This window comes from Marmota flaviventris, chromosome 17, assembly GCF_047511675.1.
Source record: "Marmota flaviventris isolate mMarFla1 chromosome 17, mMarFla1.hap1, whole genome shotgun sequence".
Lineage (NCBI taxonomy): Eukaryota > Metazoa > Chordata > Mammalia > Rodentia > Sciuridae > Marmota > Marmota flaviventris.
In genome coordinates, this window is record NC_092514.1 from 70,724,394 (window position 1) to 70,739,401 (window position 15,008).

The 15,008-nt window shown below is 54.9% G+C and overlaps 1 long non-coding RNA gene across 2 annotated transcripts in view; it reads right to left on the reverse strand.

The window, feature by feature from the left end:
- The window catches only part of LOC139702467 (uncharacterized), a 143,253-nt gene that overhangs the window by 121,080 nt on the left and 7,165 nt on the right, over positions 1-15,008 (reverse strand). The window contains exon 1 of one of the 2 annotated variants that reach the window (XR_011705107.1): positions 13,183-13,632. The exons of the other annotated variant lie outside the window; for it this stretch is intronic. This is a non-coding gene — a long non-coding RNA (uncharacterized lncRNA). Of the gene's footprint in view, positions 1-13,182; positions 13,633-15,008 lie in introns of those variants that run through there. 2 annotated transcript variants of the gene reach the window in all.

The following is a 15,008-nucleotide window of genomic DNA, read 5'->3' on the forward strand; positions in this document are numbered from 1 at the left end:
CATTCCTAGCACTGTACAGCCATCGCCAGTATCTAGCTCTGGGACACAACCATCTCCCCAAATGGAAACTCCGAATCTTCCCATCAGTCACCTCTGCCCCCTCCCTAGTCCCTGGCCACCGTGAACCTACTTTCACAATGTTGTGCTGTGGATGCGAAGCATCCCCCCAAAAGCTCATGTACTGCGAGCATTAGACGATGCGGGAATGTTCAGAGGTGAAATGGTTAGATCACGAGAGCTGTAAACACACCTGTGGATTAATCCCCTTGATGGAGGAATGAACTGGATGAACTACTGCGTGGTCACTGAAGGCAGGTGGGCATGGCTGGAGGAAGTCAGTCCCTGGGGGCGTGCCCTTGGACTCTGCCTTGCCCCTGCCTCTCCTCCCCCTCTGCTTCCCGGCTGCCAAGACCTGAGCAGCTTCCCTCTGCCACTCGCCTCCACCGTGACTGCGGCCTCCCCTCAGGCCACAGCAATGGAGTCGGCTGAGCATGGACTGAACCTCTGAAACCACGAGCCAAATTAACTTCTCCTTCTCTAAAGTTGTTCTTGTCGGGCATTCTGGTCACAGAAATGAAAAGCTAACGCCCGACCTGTGATCTGCCTCTCTGGGCACCTCATGCGCAGGGCTCACACAGCAGGTGGCCTCTGTGCTGGCCCCTGTCTCTGAGCCTCAGGTCTCCTTGGTTCATGCCTGTTGCTGGGCTTGGTCCCTCTTCACTGGGAAAAGGAGAGAGAAACAGGAATATCCCCAAGAGGAAGGTGAGCAGAGGAGGAGGAGAGGGCTTCACCATGCACCAAAGGGCCTTGAATGAAAGATAGGAGACGGCAGACAGGGGCAGGTTGGGAGGAGATGACCCGCTTGGACCTTGTTTCCAATGCCAGAAAAGCAAAAGATCAATTAAAAAAAGAGAGAGAGAGAGAGAGAGAGAGAGAGAGAGCGCTTCTCTTTGAAGTTCAGGGGGATGAATCAAGGAACAGTGTGAGGCCCAGAAGATGGAGCAAGCCAACACCTCACCCCACTGACCAGTGCCACAGGGGGCCATTGCTCCCGCCTGCACAGGGCACCAGCCAAGGGACCAGGCATGGGAGGCATGTCTTTCGTTTGTCCCCCGCCTCACCAGGGTCTCCAGGAACTAAGGGTTATGACCCTCAGCCGGGAGACTCAAGTCAGAACAGGTGATCCTGTTATTGAAATTTTAAAAAGCTACCAACATATAAAGCCATTTATTGCTCATGGTGAAAGACTCAACAGCCCAAAGGTGAAGCTAGTTAATAAAACAATGGTTCCCGGCTTGCTGGTCCTCGAGCACCATTGGAGTCATCAAGGCGGGTTGTGGCACGGGAAGATGACTCAGGTGTCAAAGTGGCAGAAGGGGGATGGGCAGAAGCTCCCGTGGTTATATCACCGATGCAGGACCCTGGGCAAGACCTTCAGGGAGACACTGGGCATGCTTCATCTTTAGGCCACTCTCAACCTTGCAGATCGGATGCTCTTTGACCCGAGGGTTTCCATGAGCATTAACACCAGCAGCCTTGGCCGAGTCACCTACAACTCGCTCCTCCTCCACCTTTCCTGTCTCCTCCTCTCCTCTCACAACAGTAATCATCCAGAAGGGCTCTTTGGGAATAAGAGCTCAGCCACACCCACCACGTGCTGTGTGTACACATGTGTGCATGCGCGCGCGCGCACACACACACACACACACACTCTCTCTCTCTGCAAATGCACTTGGCAATTCTCAGCCAGGGAAATTGGTGGCTCTTGAGGCCAGGCCATTGGCAGGGGGAGGACAATGCGGCTTTTCTCTTTGGAGGGCTGTTTGCGTAACACTCCAACGTCCTGAGCCTGCACTGGATTAAGAAAGGAAGATGACTTTTCCGTGTCTGGAAGGAATCCCAGGCAGAGGACCCACTCCTGTGCGACTCTCCCTGTGCCCAGTTCCTTCCAGGATGAGGAGGCAGGGGCAGAGAGCAGGAGAATGACAGAGAGCCAACATGGAAAGGGGCCCCCCCAGGGACACCGAGCCAGCCTAGACATTCAAGCTTCTCCTCCGAGCACCTCCCCAAATTCCTCACTCCACTCTGAATGTGGAAATCCACGTAAGGGGACAGACAGTCTTTAAGCGGCAGCTGGGTGTCACACAGGTTCAAGAGTAGAAGGGAAGAGTCTTCAGAGATCCTCAGGACAGGGAGCTTGAGAACAGAGAAGGGAGGAAACGGAGGCCATGATACACCGACACGGGCACAGCCCCTGGCCCCATGTACCAGGACACTGCTTCCTGGCCAAGCCCTGCTAGCCACTGGTCTCCTTGGTTCATGCCTGTTGCTGGGAACCCTCCCAACCAGCTGCTCACCTGCTGCGATCCAAACTCCCCACACCCTCACCTGGCACAATTGCCACCCTGTTACCAAGGCACCCAGGGTGACCAAAAGACAATGGAGGGAAACCCCGTTTCAGAGCATCAGTTATATAACAGGATTAAGTGAAGCTGACATCTCATACTCTCAATAGGTCCCTTAGCAAGCCACAGTACTCGCTCCACAGCACCGGCACCAACGATAAACTGAGGTGTAAGAAGTGGAAAATGAACACAAAAGATTAAGGAAAAGATGGGAACCCAACACCACTCCAAGATGATGATTCTGCAAGACCCCAACGGGGACTAGGGATAAAAGAGATGACCAGACTTGTCAAAGCATGACAGGGAGCTGGAATTCCAGTGAGACGGAATGCCAAGTGTTCTGAAAAGCAAATCTGACCTAAGTAGAAGCAGAGGTGACCCCCAAGGTATCTCCAAGAGCAGAGAAAATCACTGACCCTCCCCAACAGAAGCCCAGCCTGCTTAACCAAAGTCCCTCATTCAAATCCACCTGAAGCTGAAATCAGCATCCCCACGAGCCATCAGCACACTTCTTGCCTTTCCTGACTCAGTCGGGGCCCTGTGACTCCTCACCACCCCAGCACCCCTGTGTGCCCTCTACCCCAACCTGAGTCCTCCCTGCCCAGCTTCCTTCTTCCTCCCCCACACTCTGACCCTCAAGGTTGACTTTCTAAGCACCACCAAGGGAGAGCCAGGGCTCCCCCGACCCCTGTCCACCGCCTCATGTGGCTCCTCTCCCACCTCCTCCTCCACCTCTGGCTGTGAACACAGGAAGTCTGGGCTATTTCTCTTTCTCCCCCAGGCCAGACATTCAGCAGGAGCTTGCTAAAGGAATAAATGGGCCCTCCCTCCCCGTCTCCTAGGCTTGGGGTTGGGGCGGTAAGAAGATGCCTGCAAATAACAATAAATGGACATTATTTTTTTTTTTTTGCACGCAATAGCCTTAAAAGTCAGCTGCAAGGAGCCCTCTTCCAAGACCTGGAAGGGGGTACTAGGCCCCCAGACCCTCCTTGGTGGGGCAGGAGCAGTGAGATGGGATACTCAACTCTTCCTGGCTGAGAGGAGGGCTGGACCACGTTCCAATCGTCCACTTACTTTAATTGCCAGGAAACAGGCCTCCTCTGTCTGTCATTGTGACTTAATTAAGCCACAAGGGCCCGGAAGGAGGAGGCCAGGTCCTTAAAACTGGCTGGGAAGGTGGAAAGCCAGGTCAGGGAGCCTGGGCAGGAAGCACAGAAGACAAGACACAACCAGACCCCAAGTGCAACCCCCACCCTCCCATCTCAGCCTCCGGTCCCGTTAACCCATTCACTGCCTGGAAGTCACCAGCCTGCACCCACGAAGTTCCAGGAAAAGTGGGTGAGGGCCACCTTCTCATATACATTATCCTGAGCAAAGGAAAACAGAAAAGACCCTGTGTGTCGTTCCATTCACAGTACGTGTCCCCGAAGGGCCGATCTGCAGAGACAGAAGCAGATCCAGGGCTGGTAGCAGGCGGCACTGCAAAGTAGCAAGAGGGAAGGCCCCGGGGTCCATGAAAATGCCTCAGAACTCTGTGGTTATGGCTGCAAAACTACCAGCTGACTGCAATTCTCAGACCTGTGCTTTTAACTATAGGTGGGTGCACAGTATGTAAATTACACCTCAGTAAAGCTGGCTTAGAAGCTCGGGTGGGGGTGGGGTGGGGAAGCTGGTGATCAGACAGGCAGCTCAGTGGGAAAAGAATGAAGCATCCTCTGGAGCCTGTTGCCTTTACCAACTTCATCAGGAATACCCCTTGTCCCTCCGGCTCCGGGGACTCCAGCAGGGAGGTGGGGAACTGGATAAAGGATGGAGCTCATGATCAGACAGAAGCAGCCCCCCAGCTGTTTGGTGGTGGGTATATCCCCCAACGCCCAGCCTTGACCTTGACTTTCTCACCTGCAGAAAGATGCTGAACAGACGCAACAAATGCAGGTGTTTTTGAAATTCAAAGTTGCTTTTTAAAAAACAAATATGATTTAAATAGTAGAATGTCAGGAACCTGGCCTTCTTCACCAAAGCCCCCTCCTCTAATTGACCCAGAGTTAAAATCAGCGTTTCCACCATCTTCCACCTGAGCCAAAGCAACAGCTCAGGAACCAAGTGCTCGCTGCAGAAGGCCCGGAAGAGACCAAGACATCAGACAAGGCCATGTTACAGGCAGGCAGAGTGGCCTTTAGTCCTGTCCTGTCCATTCAGCAGGTGCATACAGAGACCTTGGCAGGTGCTGGCACTGTGCTTTGGGCCACAAAGTAACATACAGAGCCCGATTTTCCAGTTTACAACTTTTTTGATGCACTTAAAAAGCAAGTCAAGGTAGCCGAGAACCCTCACCACCACGGACTGGTGCCGAGAAGCCCAAAGGTGGAGCCGTGGTGTGGGGCAGGAGTCCCCAGAGGGCAGCAACATCCGAGAAGGACAGGCCTGGCCTTCCCAGTCGGAGCGCTGGTCTAAAATCCAGGCTCTCTCGGCTGTGAGGCCAGCAGATCCTCAACATCCGGCCCTACCAGGAAAGCCGGAATGAAAGCAGGGACCCCTCATAGTATCGGGTAAGGAGAGAAGAACGCCACAGAGCCTGGCTCAGGGTGGGAGCTCAGGAATCATAGGTGAGCAGGTAGCAGGAGAGCGTAGAGGGCGCTAGAAACCTGAGCCAAAGGAACGGCTCAGGAACCAAGGCTCGCTGCAGAGGGGCTGGGAAGAGACCAACCTGGCAGAAGGGCATCTTCTGGTTCTTCTTTGTCCCTAAGTAAACCTCAAACCTAGTCCAGGCAACATCTCTCTCCTTGCTCCCTCCTCAGCTTAGTGTCCCCCCACCCATAGCAACAACAGAGAGGCCCCACTAAGCAGCCGGACCGACCTGGGTCAGTTGCTGGGGCAGCAGATCATTTCCTCCAGGGGAGGAACAGGTCCTGCTGGCTCCGCCTTTGCCCAAGTGGTTGTCTTCAGGAGCCCAGGTGGAAAGCAGACCTCCAGGAATGTCCAGGGGAGACCAGGGTGGGCCAGAAGGGAAACGGTGCAGAGTGCATACTGGGTGGGCCACTGGGGACCTGAAGTGGGCTGGGCCACCCCCAGGAGAGGGGTGGAGGGCTGCAGATGGTGCTCCCAGATGGGTGTCAGGGGCACAAAGGGTGAGCCCTGCTCCTCCCCCAGGTGACCTGCTGCCTTGTCCTGCTCTCCCTCAAATGAGGAAAATGCACATCAGTTGATCCAAAAACTCTGGCCAGACCTCTGCCCTCAGGTGGCAGGCAGCGGGGACCACACTTTTGACTTGGGGATGGAGTTTGATGGAGCCATGCTGGCATGTGAGTGACCTTGAGCTGAGTCCCCTAATCTTCATGCCCAGCAGCTCTGGCACTTTAAAGCAAGGACAAAGGACAGTGACCCTCCAAGGCTGTCAGGCAGGCTGATGTGACCCTGGGACAGGGAAGCCACTACAGTCACTGGCACTATCCCTTGGTGCTTGGAGCATATCCTTTCCCCCCAGGTCTGCAGGGCCTGTCCCTGGGCTCCAGGGGCTTCTATGCCCCAGATCATGCAAGAATGGTGAGCAGCAGGCCTGGCCTTCCACTTCAGGGTGGACCCTCCGTCCATCCTCCTGCACTAGCCCTGGGGTGTGATAGCGTCTCTCCAGCCTCCCTCAGGAACAGAGCTAATAAGAAAGAGGTCCCCCAAACCCAGTCCAGACTGCAGTGCCCGGGGATCGGCCACCCCAGACACTCCCATCAAGCTGGGAGTCTGGTCTCCTGCAGCCCCTCTAGGCGCCCAGGTTCCCTGCAGAGAGGCCGCCATTCCCCCAGCGACCTCCTGACCATCCAGCCCCCGCCCGGACCGCCCTAAACAAAGGTGCTTTTCTCCCTGCTCTTTGGGGTCACCACGTTTTCATCAGACCTGGGCTTGTTTTCTTTCTCTCGGCATCTTGGCTTGCCTCCCCAGGCACCGCCACCCCCAGGAGACAAACCCCATATTGTTTTCATAGACCTAATAAATGACATTGCTCCCCCACCTCCTGCCACCAACCCGCTAGCCCTCCCGGCCTTGCCTGTCTGAAGTCTCCCTTGTGCTAAGGGCCCCCTCCCCCAGGAAAGAACAGGAATCTCTTGTTGAGGGGGGGAGAAACACAGCCTGCTCTCTACAGAAGCAGCCCCTGCCCTTGCCATCAGGTGCCACCGTGTCTTCCAGGGAAAGGCCACATTGTCACCTGACTCAGAACAGCCAACCTCCGCCACTAGCTCATGTGCAGGTGGTAACTGGCAGTGTGGACATAAAAAGGAAGGAGGCTCCAAAACACTTCTCCTCCCCAACCTCAGCCATGAAAGAGGTGGACGGGCAGGGAGTGGCTCCAGCCCCCGCTGCCAGCTCCGCGCAGCTCCCACGTGTGCCGGGGAGAGGGCCGCTGCTGCAGAGGCCCCGCTCTCCTGGGCCACTGGAGGGTGGGATGCACCAGTGTGCAGGGGTCGCGAGCCAAAATGAGACGCGCATGTCATCCTCCCCAAACACAGGCTGGCGCCTGGTCTGCTCGGCCTCAGAGGTTCCTGAGTCTGCAAGACGGTCCCCAAAGCCTCCAGGTTTGGAAGGTGAGAAAGAAGCCAGGAGGAGACAGCAGCCACAGAAGTGCCAGGGCCATCAGCTCCGTCCACTCCCTGACCACCTGTAGAGCAGAGGAAATAGCAGAGTCCACCACCTCTGAGCTGACGGGATCTTGAACTGCCCCTGCCTGCCTCTTGCTGCCCTCGATAAGGCTGTGTGGGCCAAATGGGCCTGCAGGCATGTCCTCATGGCCACCCCTGCAAGACCCCACCCTCCCCCAGGCAGGGTGGAAGGTCATGGGTACCCACAAAACAGGTCAGGAGGGACCTGAGCTGCAGGGAGCCAGGAGGGAAGAACCAGGAGCCGAGGGAGGCCATGCACCTCACACACACTTGGAAAGCCACACCCACCCATGTCCCAGGCAGGCCGCTGCTTTACTTTTAGAGCTAGATATAACCTTGGAGTGCATGGCTGGTATTTTGCCTAAGAAACAAAACAGGGCCACAGAGAGACAGAGACATCTGGAAGGTCACCTATGGAAGAAATGACATGCAATGATTGAGACCCATATCATTCAAACTTTGGTCCAACGGGACTCTCAGCCTCCTCCTTTACCCAACCAATCTACAGGTAGATGAAACCGAAACCTGCAGGCTCTAAATATCTACCGCACAAAGTGAGGGTTCTCAGTGTGGTAAAGACGAGAAGTGACCAGGCACACCTGGAGAGGCAGCCACCTGCCGGGGTGACTGAGCGGGAGTTGGGAGTGGGGCAAGAACCCAGTCCATCCCCATTCCCATCTGCTGTTTGGCCCCCTTCTGGATGACACTGTCCCATCTGGCGTGAGAGTCCATGGAGACTGTTCCAGATCCCATGGTTGGCAGTGGCTTCAGCACCACAATCCTCAGGTTCTAGGTCTAGTCCAGGAAAATACCAAGGATGGAGGGACCTGCCCTCCTGTCCAAGATGGGGCTGCTGCTGTTCCTCCAAGTCTAGCATTCACCCCTCTTCCAACATCCCATCCCTAGCACCCCCCTCCCAGGATGAGCATGAAACCTTCCATCTAGCCAACCCTTTGATGTGTCCTGCCACTGGACCCACCTGTCCACAGCGCTGTGGGAGGGAGCAAGGCTCATTTCCCCCAGAGCCTGCATTTAGCTACATCCAGAATTCCCCAAACCACTCTCCTCGCACCTCACCTGCACCCAGACACCTGCACAGCGGCACACGGTGCTTTCTGAGATCAGGCTCCACCTCCTGCAGGCTGTGCGTCTGCAGAGCCCAGAAGCCTCTACCATCCGATGGTCTGTCTCCATCACTTCCCGCATTTCAGGATGACCCTCAGGCAGGCTCAGGAATGACCTCAGGTCCTGCAGTGGGACAGCGTAGGCTCAGCGAGGCAGGGGGTGGTCCAGGATTCTCCTGCTGATGGAGCTTAAGTCCAACCACCCCCACAACTGTCCTGTGTGAACAGGAACTCTGGACTGTGCCAGGAAGCCCATTTGGAAAGGCACTTCTCAAGTACCCTGCACCCCACCTCCCCCTGTAGGAGGCACCGAATGGAACTCAGGAGCCCCCGCCACTCCAGCGTCCTGCCCAGCACACATACATCGATGGCAGGGCCCGACACTCCTCCTGAGAGTAACAATGAAGGAAAGGGTCACAGATTGGGGCTGGGGCAGGGCTAGGGTTTTTCTCTCTAGGGTGTCACTGAGAGGGTCCTCCTGGATCAGCATTCCAGCAAGGTCCCCAAATCCAGCTGCTGTAGCAGGCCAGTGCCTCCCTCCCAGCCCACGTTGAGTGGGCACAGGCTCAGCCTCTGTCACCAGAGGTATGTGCTGAGCCCTCCAGAGACACCCAGCAGGAGGGATTGGGGGCCACCGAGAACACACACCTTCACTCACCTGAACCTCAGTGGCCGACTCCCAGCCAGTGCCAGGTGAGGAGGCTTGGGACTCAGACCCAGCAGGGAGGAACCTCAAACATCGCCGGGAAGGCCCTTTCCCTCTCTGAGCCTTGCAAAGATGTCCTCAGATTAAGGAGATGCTGATACAACTTTGGTACTTAGATGTTCAACAGACAGAGTCTGATGCCTGTCTTTCACAAAGGGCCAATCACAGAATGTTCTGTTTATATGACCGAGTAAAACCCTATGTCACTCATGATCAGGAAGAGTATTCTCAGGTGGAGCCACATACACGCAGGGGATCCCACATTGCTCTGCACCCTGGATGTGCATGCATGCATTTACCACATGCTTCTAAATGGCCCAGAGTCCCTGAGACCATGATTCTACACACACACACACACACACAGCCAGGTCCTCGGAATCGGTGAATCTTTCTCTATTCAAATAAGTAATGGGTGGGTGGGGGGGGGGGCACCCTGGGGATTCTCCCTGGCTAACCAAGACCAACTTGCAACAGAGGAGGGAGGTGGAAAAGTGGGCTCATCTCCCGATGGAAGAGCTGCTCTCACAGCCCCACGCCCAGATTCCCCATCAAACCCAAATGATAAGATAAGAAGCTGTGGCGCTGTCCGGCAGCCACACCAACACAGACCCCCTTCTTCTGCTTGCCCAGACCCCTGGTCTCTCGCACAAAGTCTTTATTGGTCTCACTGCAGGGGTGAAAATAAAGGGGGTTTTGTCCTTCTCCTCCCCCCACCGTGGGGCTGAGCGAGTTTATCTGACACGGCAACAGTCTTTGTAAACCGAGTGTCCCGGGATAAACGTTCCCTTAAGAGTCCCTTGGCCTGGGACAGAGGGACCCTCTCCAGAGGAGAATGGGGAGCTTGTTCCGGATGGTCTTTTAATGGGGAGGGGGGGGCGTCCCCAGGACAGGCCTCCCGCACACTCACAGAGCGCTCTCTGTCCCGGGCGACAATGGAGGCGATTCTTAAAGACACGGATGCTGAAAGAGGGAAGGGAGGGTTTTTTTTTTTTTTTCCTAAGGGGAGGGGAGGGCGTTCAGGGTGGGAAGTGGGGGGAGTGGCCCAGAACAATCCGGGCTGTGACAAGGCATCTCTGTGCCTGGGAGCCGCTGCAGGGCAAGCACACGCGGCCCCACAGGGAAAGCTGGGTCGGGGCTCCTGGCGGTGCATCAGTCTGCAGCGCCAGGTTTGCATCCCAAATCCAAGATGCGCTCCTCCCAGCACACAAAACAGGACTCCCTTCTGACCAGAAGGAAGGGCCTCAAGCCTTGGTTCTGAAGATCAATTCTCTGGAGGCAGTTTGAGCCTCAATGTAAGCCCTGGAAAGGGTAAGCAGGCGCCCCCAAGCCCACAAATAAATACCGTTCTCCAAACCACAGGAGAAAAGGGTCACTCAGGCTTCCAGCTACTCACCATATAAAAAGACAGCCAAGCCAGGTGCAGTGGTACACACTTGTCATTCCAGGGGCAGGAAGATCACAAGTTCAAAGCCAGCCTCAGCAATTTAGCAAAGTCCTAAGTAACTTAGCAAGAGACCCTGTCTCACTAAGGCCTGGGGATGTGGCTCAGTGGTTAAGTGCCTCTGGGTTCAATCCATGACCAAAAAAAAAAACACTGTCATGAATGATCGCCCGGCAGGACCATTTGTTTGCTTGAGTACTTCTCCAGGGGACTGAGGGGTGCTGCTGACAGAGCTGGGCGGCTATCCACTGAGAAAGACCCTGCCTTCCTCCTCCTCTGCCATCCGCAGGACTTGAGGGAAATAAGGAGACACCTCCTGTGCTAAAAAGAACCAGGCATCAGCGGGTTCCAAAGCACAGAAAGGAAGCTGAGGCTTGACGTGAAGTGCCATGTGCCCAAAGCCAAAGGCAAGTGACAACCAGGGACCTGTGGATAGAAATCCAGACTCCAGACTCGGGGGCTGGAGGCACACGGTTCTCAGGACCATGCCAGACAGCCGCCTGCAGCACCTGCAGAGAGCAAGCTGTGTCTGCATCAGAGCCAGCTCCAGTGGGACCACAGCCACACACCCCACAGGAGTGCATAGTGTGCCTCCCCACACCTGCAGAGTCACTCCGTATACATCAAGGCTTTCCTGGGGTCGGCATCAGAGCAGGGGCTGAAATCAGAGAAGGGGCATGCAGGGCTCATGTCAGTATGCACAATTAGAAAGTTCACCCGCAACCTCCACTGGACAAGAATGATGGGTTCAATGTCACCTCCAAAGCTGAGGATCACTGACTATGCCCTGGGAGAGGAAGGAAAGGAGATGGAAGGTGCGGCCCAGGAGGAAAGGAGAACCTGTCAAGATCCTGGGGAAAGGGGCTGAGCCAAGCTCATTCCAGACCCCAGGAAGGAAGAGCCAGAGGGTGCTGTCTGCCTCCTTTCCCCACACCTACGCTCGAGCCAGTGGAAATTCCTGGGCTCATTCATCATATTTGCCTTGCACACCAAAGTGTGCACACCACCTTTACGTAAGTTGTCGCACGTAAGCCAAGAAAGCCACAGTCCAAACTCTATACTTCAAAGGAAAAAAGCCAGAACAGGAAGTGGACCTCCTGGTTAGGGAATGGAAACCCTTCTCTTCCCCCAGTTGAACCCAACAACATCCGTGCAGAGCTATAGCCCAAGCAGACAGAGCCACTGAGCCAGGATTTTAGGCTTGCAAAGGATTGAGCTAGAGGGGGCAGGGGAAGTATGGGGAAGCAGGGATGTGAGATTCACTCTACTCCATCCGGTGCATGAGGCATCCTCCAAACTCCAATGCTCCAACCTTGAGGCCACCAGGGGCTCCACTCTCCATCCCCCCAATCATTTCCACTTACAGGTTCTGCATGTGAAGGGCAGGGCACATGGCAGCTGACTTGAGTCAGCTCAGGTGGGCAAGGCTTCCACACCCTCAGCCCACCTGAAGGTGATCTTGGTTTAGCCCGGGGCACCTCTCCCCATCTGCAGGCATAGCAGCAGAAGAGCAAGCCCAGCAATGGAGCTCTTCTGGAGGCTCAGCTCAGGTCAGGGAGTACCGTGCACAGCCTGGTTGACAGAAAGACGTTGGTCCGCCCGGAGGACCCTGAGCACAACACTGCTATGGAACACCTTATGACGGGTGTCTGCCATCCCAGCCCACTGCAACACCTGCATCCAATCTCACAAGCCTTTTTATTGATTATTCAGGATGCTAGGAGACGGCCCCACCCCGGGATCATCACACTAAAGGCCAGCAATCATGGGGGATTTAAATATGAGGCAAAGCAAGCCCCCACTTCAGCGACCTTCACAGGCATTAACAATGCCGATATGCATGCTGGGCACACACACGTCTGAAGCAAATAGTGTAGGAAATGTACAGGCTTTGAAGACGTACTGGATCCTGACTCCACCACCTGCCCATCAAGAAGTATATGCAATGATTGACTCTCCAAACCAGACTTCACGTCCATAGAGAGCAACAAGAAGAATGGCAATCAAAAGAGGTAAACTGGGGGAGTCTTGAACCTGGGGAGCCATTAATGAGCATTTCTCATAGAGGAGAGTCTAGCTAATGAACCTCTCCACTCGTTTTGGAATTCATTACTTTAACACTGAGACACTGTCTTATCTTCATTCACTCCTAAAAGGTGGCAGGTCTCACTTCTGCCCTGAGAAGGCAGAAGAAAGAAACACTGTTTTAAAGCTTCCAGGGGGTTCCTGGGAGAAAATGGCAAAGATGCATCATAGCAACAGAAACAGGATGACATCCACTTATTTGTGACTAATGGCACTTTCCAAAGGAGACCAGGACGCAAGCTCACAGCTAGCAACTAGGTGGATGCAGTCACGTGCCCAACTTGGAAGCAGATAAAGTTCTGGCTCTGCACTGACCATCAGGGGGACTTTGCACAAGTAACATAAGCACCTGGATCCTCTGCTTCCCCGTCTGGTAAATGGGGCAATACCAAGCCCTTGATGCTTCTAAGCCTGGAATCCCAGTGGCAGCCACACTGACATCTCTACCTTACAATTAAGCCCCAAGCTTTCAATTCTGTGAATACTTCAATGACATTGACGCAGGTGCCTTCAAACAGGTTGGCAATCATCATCTAGGGCTAGCACTCCCACTGGGACAAACAGCCCCTCCCTCGCCTCCACTTCACCCCCTAAAAAGGCTATTCCTACTCAAGCTTAGACAGAATAGTCTACCTCAATGACAATGAGATATTTTTTCCCCAAAACAATGGCAAACAAGGACGGCTGGTCACACCTGCCAGAGCAGCAGGGTTTCCTCCAAGAGCTCACACAACCCATGAGCATGAGTCACTGCTCCTCAAACAAAGCCTACCTGTGTAGCCAGAGGACAAACAAGCAACAGTGGGTCCCACCTGGAACTCCGCAGCCTGGGGATCAAAGCCGTCTCTCACATGGAGCACCCAGACACGTCCTCCTGGTGGCACACGAGTGTCTGAACGCAAAGGAGCCATCCGGAATGAATCTGCCTGTGTGTGCACTCCTGGACCAGCCCCGGGTCTGGCCTCCCTGGTTCTCAGTCCCCTGCCTCCACCTCACTGGCTGTCAATGCAGAAGCCCAGAAGTCTGCCCAGATCCATTACCCCCCGCTCCTGTCACCGGGCTTTTCACACCAGGAGAGGAACAAAATCTGTCTCTCCAAAGCAGACTGGAGGCAGCCCCATTAGTCCACAGGAGCTCAAATTAGGTAACGTGCTTTCCCTTCTTTGAAGAAATTCCAGGTAAGAGGTGCCATTCCAAGCACCGAGTTGCTATTCCAGTGATAATTCTGTCACCAGAACCAGTCACGAGTGATCAACTGCAAGGCTGGATTTAGCAACCTAAGAGCCAAACTGCCAGCTCTCTGATGGAGCAAGAAGATGTCCCCAAGCCAAAACAGACGAAGGCTGAGTCTGAGGAAGGGCCTGCTGCGGTTCGTTTGTTTGCCAGCTTTTACTGAACGCAAAGGTGTCCCGGGCACTCTCCTAGGTACCAGGCAGACACAACTGGTTCCCTGCCCCAGCAGCACGCACGTCGGTGCAGTACCCAGTATTCCAACTCGTCCCAGGAACACGGGGTGGGACCGCCCTGCATCTGTCCCGCTTCCTAAGGGCCTTCATTTCCTTTTGCAGAATCCAGGGGAAGGGACTCTGCCTTCACCCACAGAGTCAGGGGTGAAGCCACGGGACCGCCAATCAATGCACCCCATCCCCTCGCCACAGCTGGGGGTCCGGGAGTGGGCGTGGCCTCAGGGCCAGCTCTCAGGAAGGCACAAAAGAACCAAAGAGGCAGGAGGTTCTGCAAATACTGCCGCCCCTTCGGATCCCCTGAGGAAATCAACCTAAGGATGAAGCTGTCTACAGACAGGACAGGACGGACAGAGCTGGAGAAAAAGACCCACAAATCACAGCCCCCATGCCTCGCGCGCGAGTCATGGGCACCAACAAAACTCTTGATCCTGCAACTGGGACCTACAACTGAAAATGGCCAGGCTCATTAGACTCTGGGGTGAGGAACTGACCCACAGCGTTGGTGACGATGGTGACTGCAGTGGGATAGGGCCCCACTCTGAACCCCGGCCCCGTCTTCAGAGCCCTGTGGCCTGAGGGATGCTCCTTGATGCATCTAAGCCTCAAATCCCAGTGGCAGCCACACTGACATCCCACCTTACAATTAAGCCCAAGCTTTCAATTCTGCGAATACTTCAATGACATTGACGCAGGTGCCTTCAAACAGGTTGGCGATCATCATCTAGAGCTCATACCTGTGGTTATATCATCAATATTACTCTTACTATATTCCTAGTATATGATTATGTGTCATAGGCTACATTTAAGTTTCCTGAAGGGTCCGCCTCTGGGACAGTGGGACAAAATGCCTTCAGAGACGGAAAGACTGAAGCGTCTTCTCTGCGCCTGACCCTCTCCTTCCAGCTAGAACCCTGCCAACGGGCAGGGAGCATTGGCTGAAGGAGCTCATCTGTTGAACTCTTCCCTGATTTCAGGGACAAGTGACATGGCCCAGTGGGCAGGCAGACCTGTGAACCCGGTCACGCTGCCACCTTCCCCAGGCTGGTGTCCTTCAGAGGTCCAGGGTGCCAGGGGCAGAAAGAAGGGTTTAGAGAAGGGGGATCCTGCCCGTCCCCTCACAACAGTGGGGACA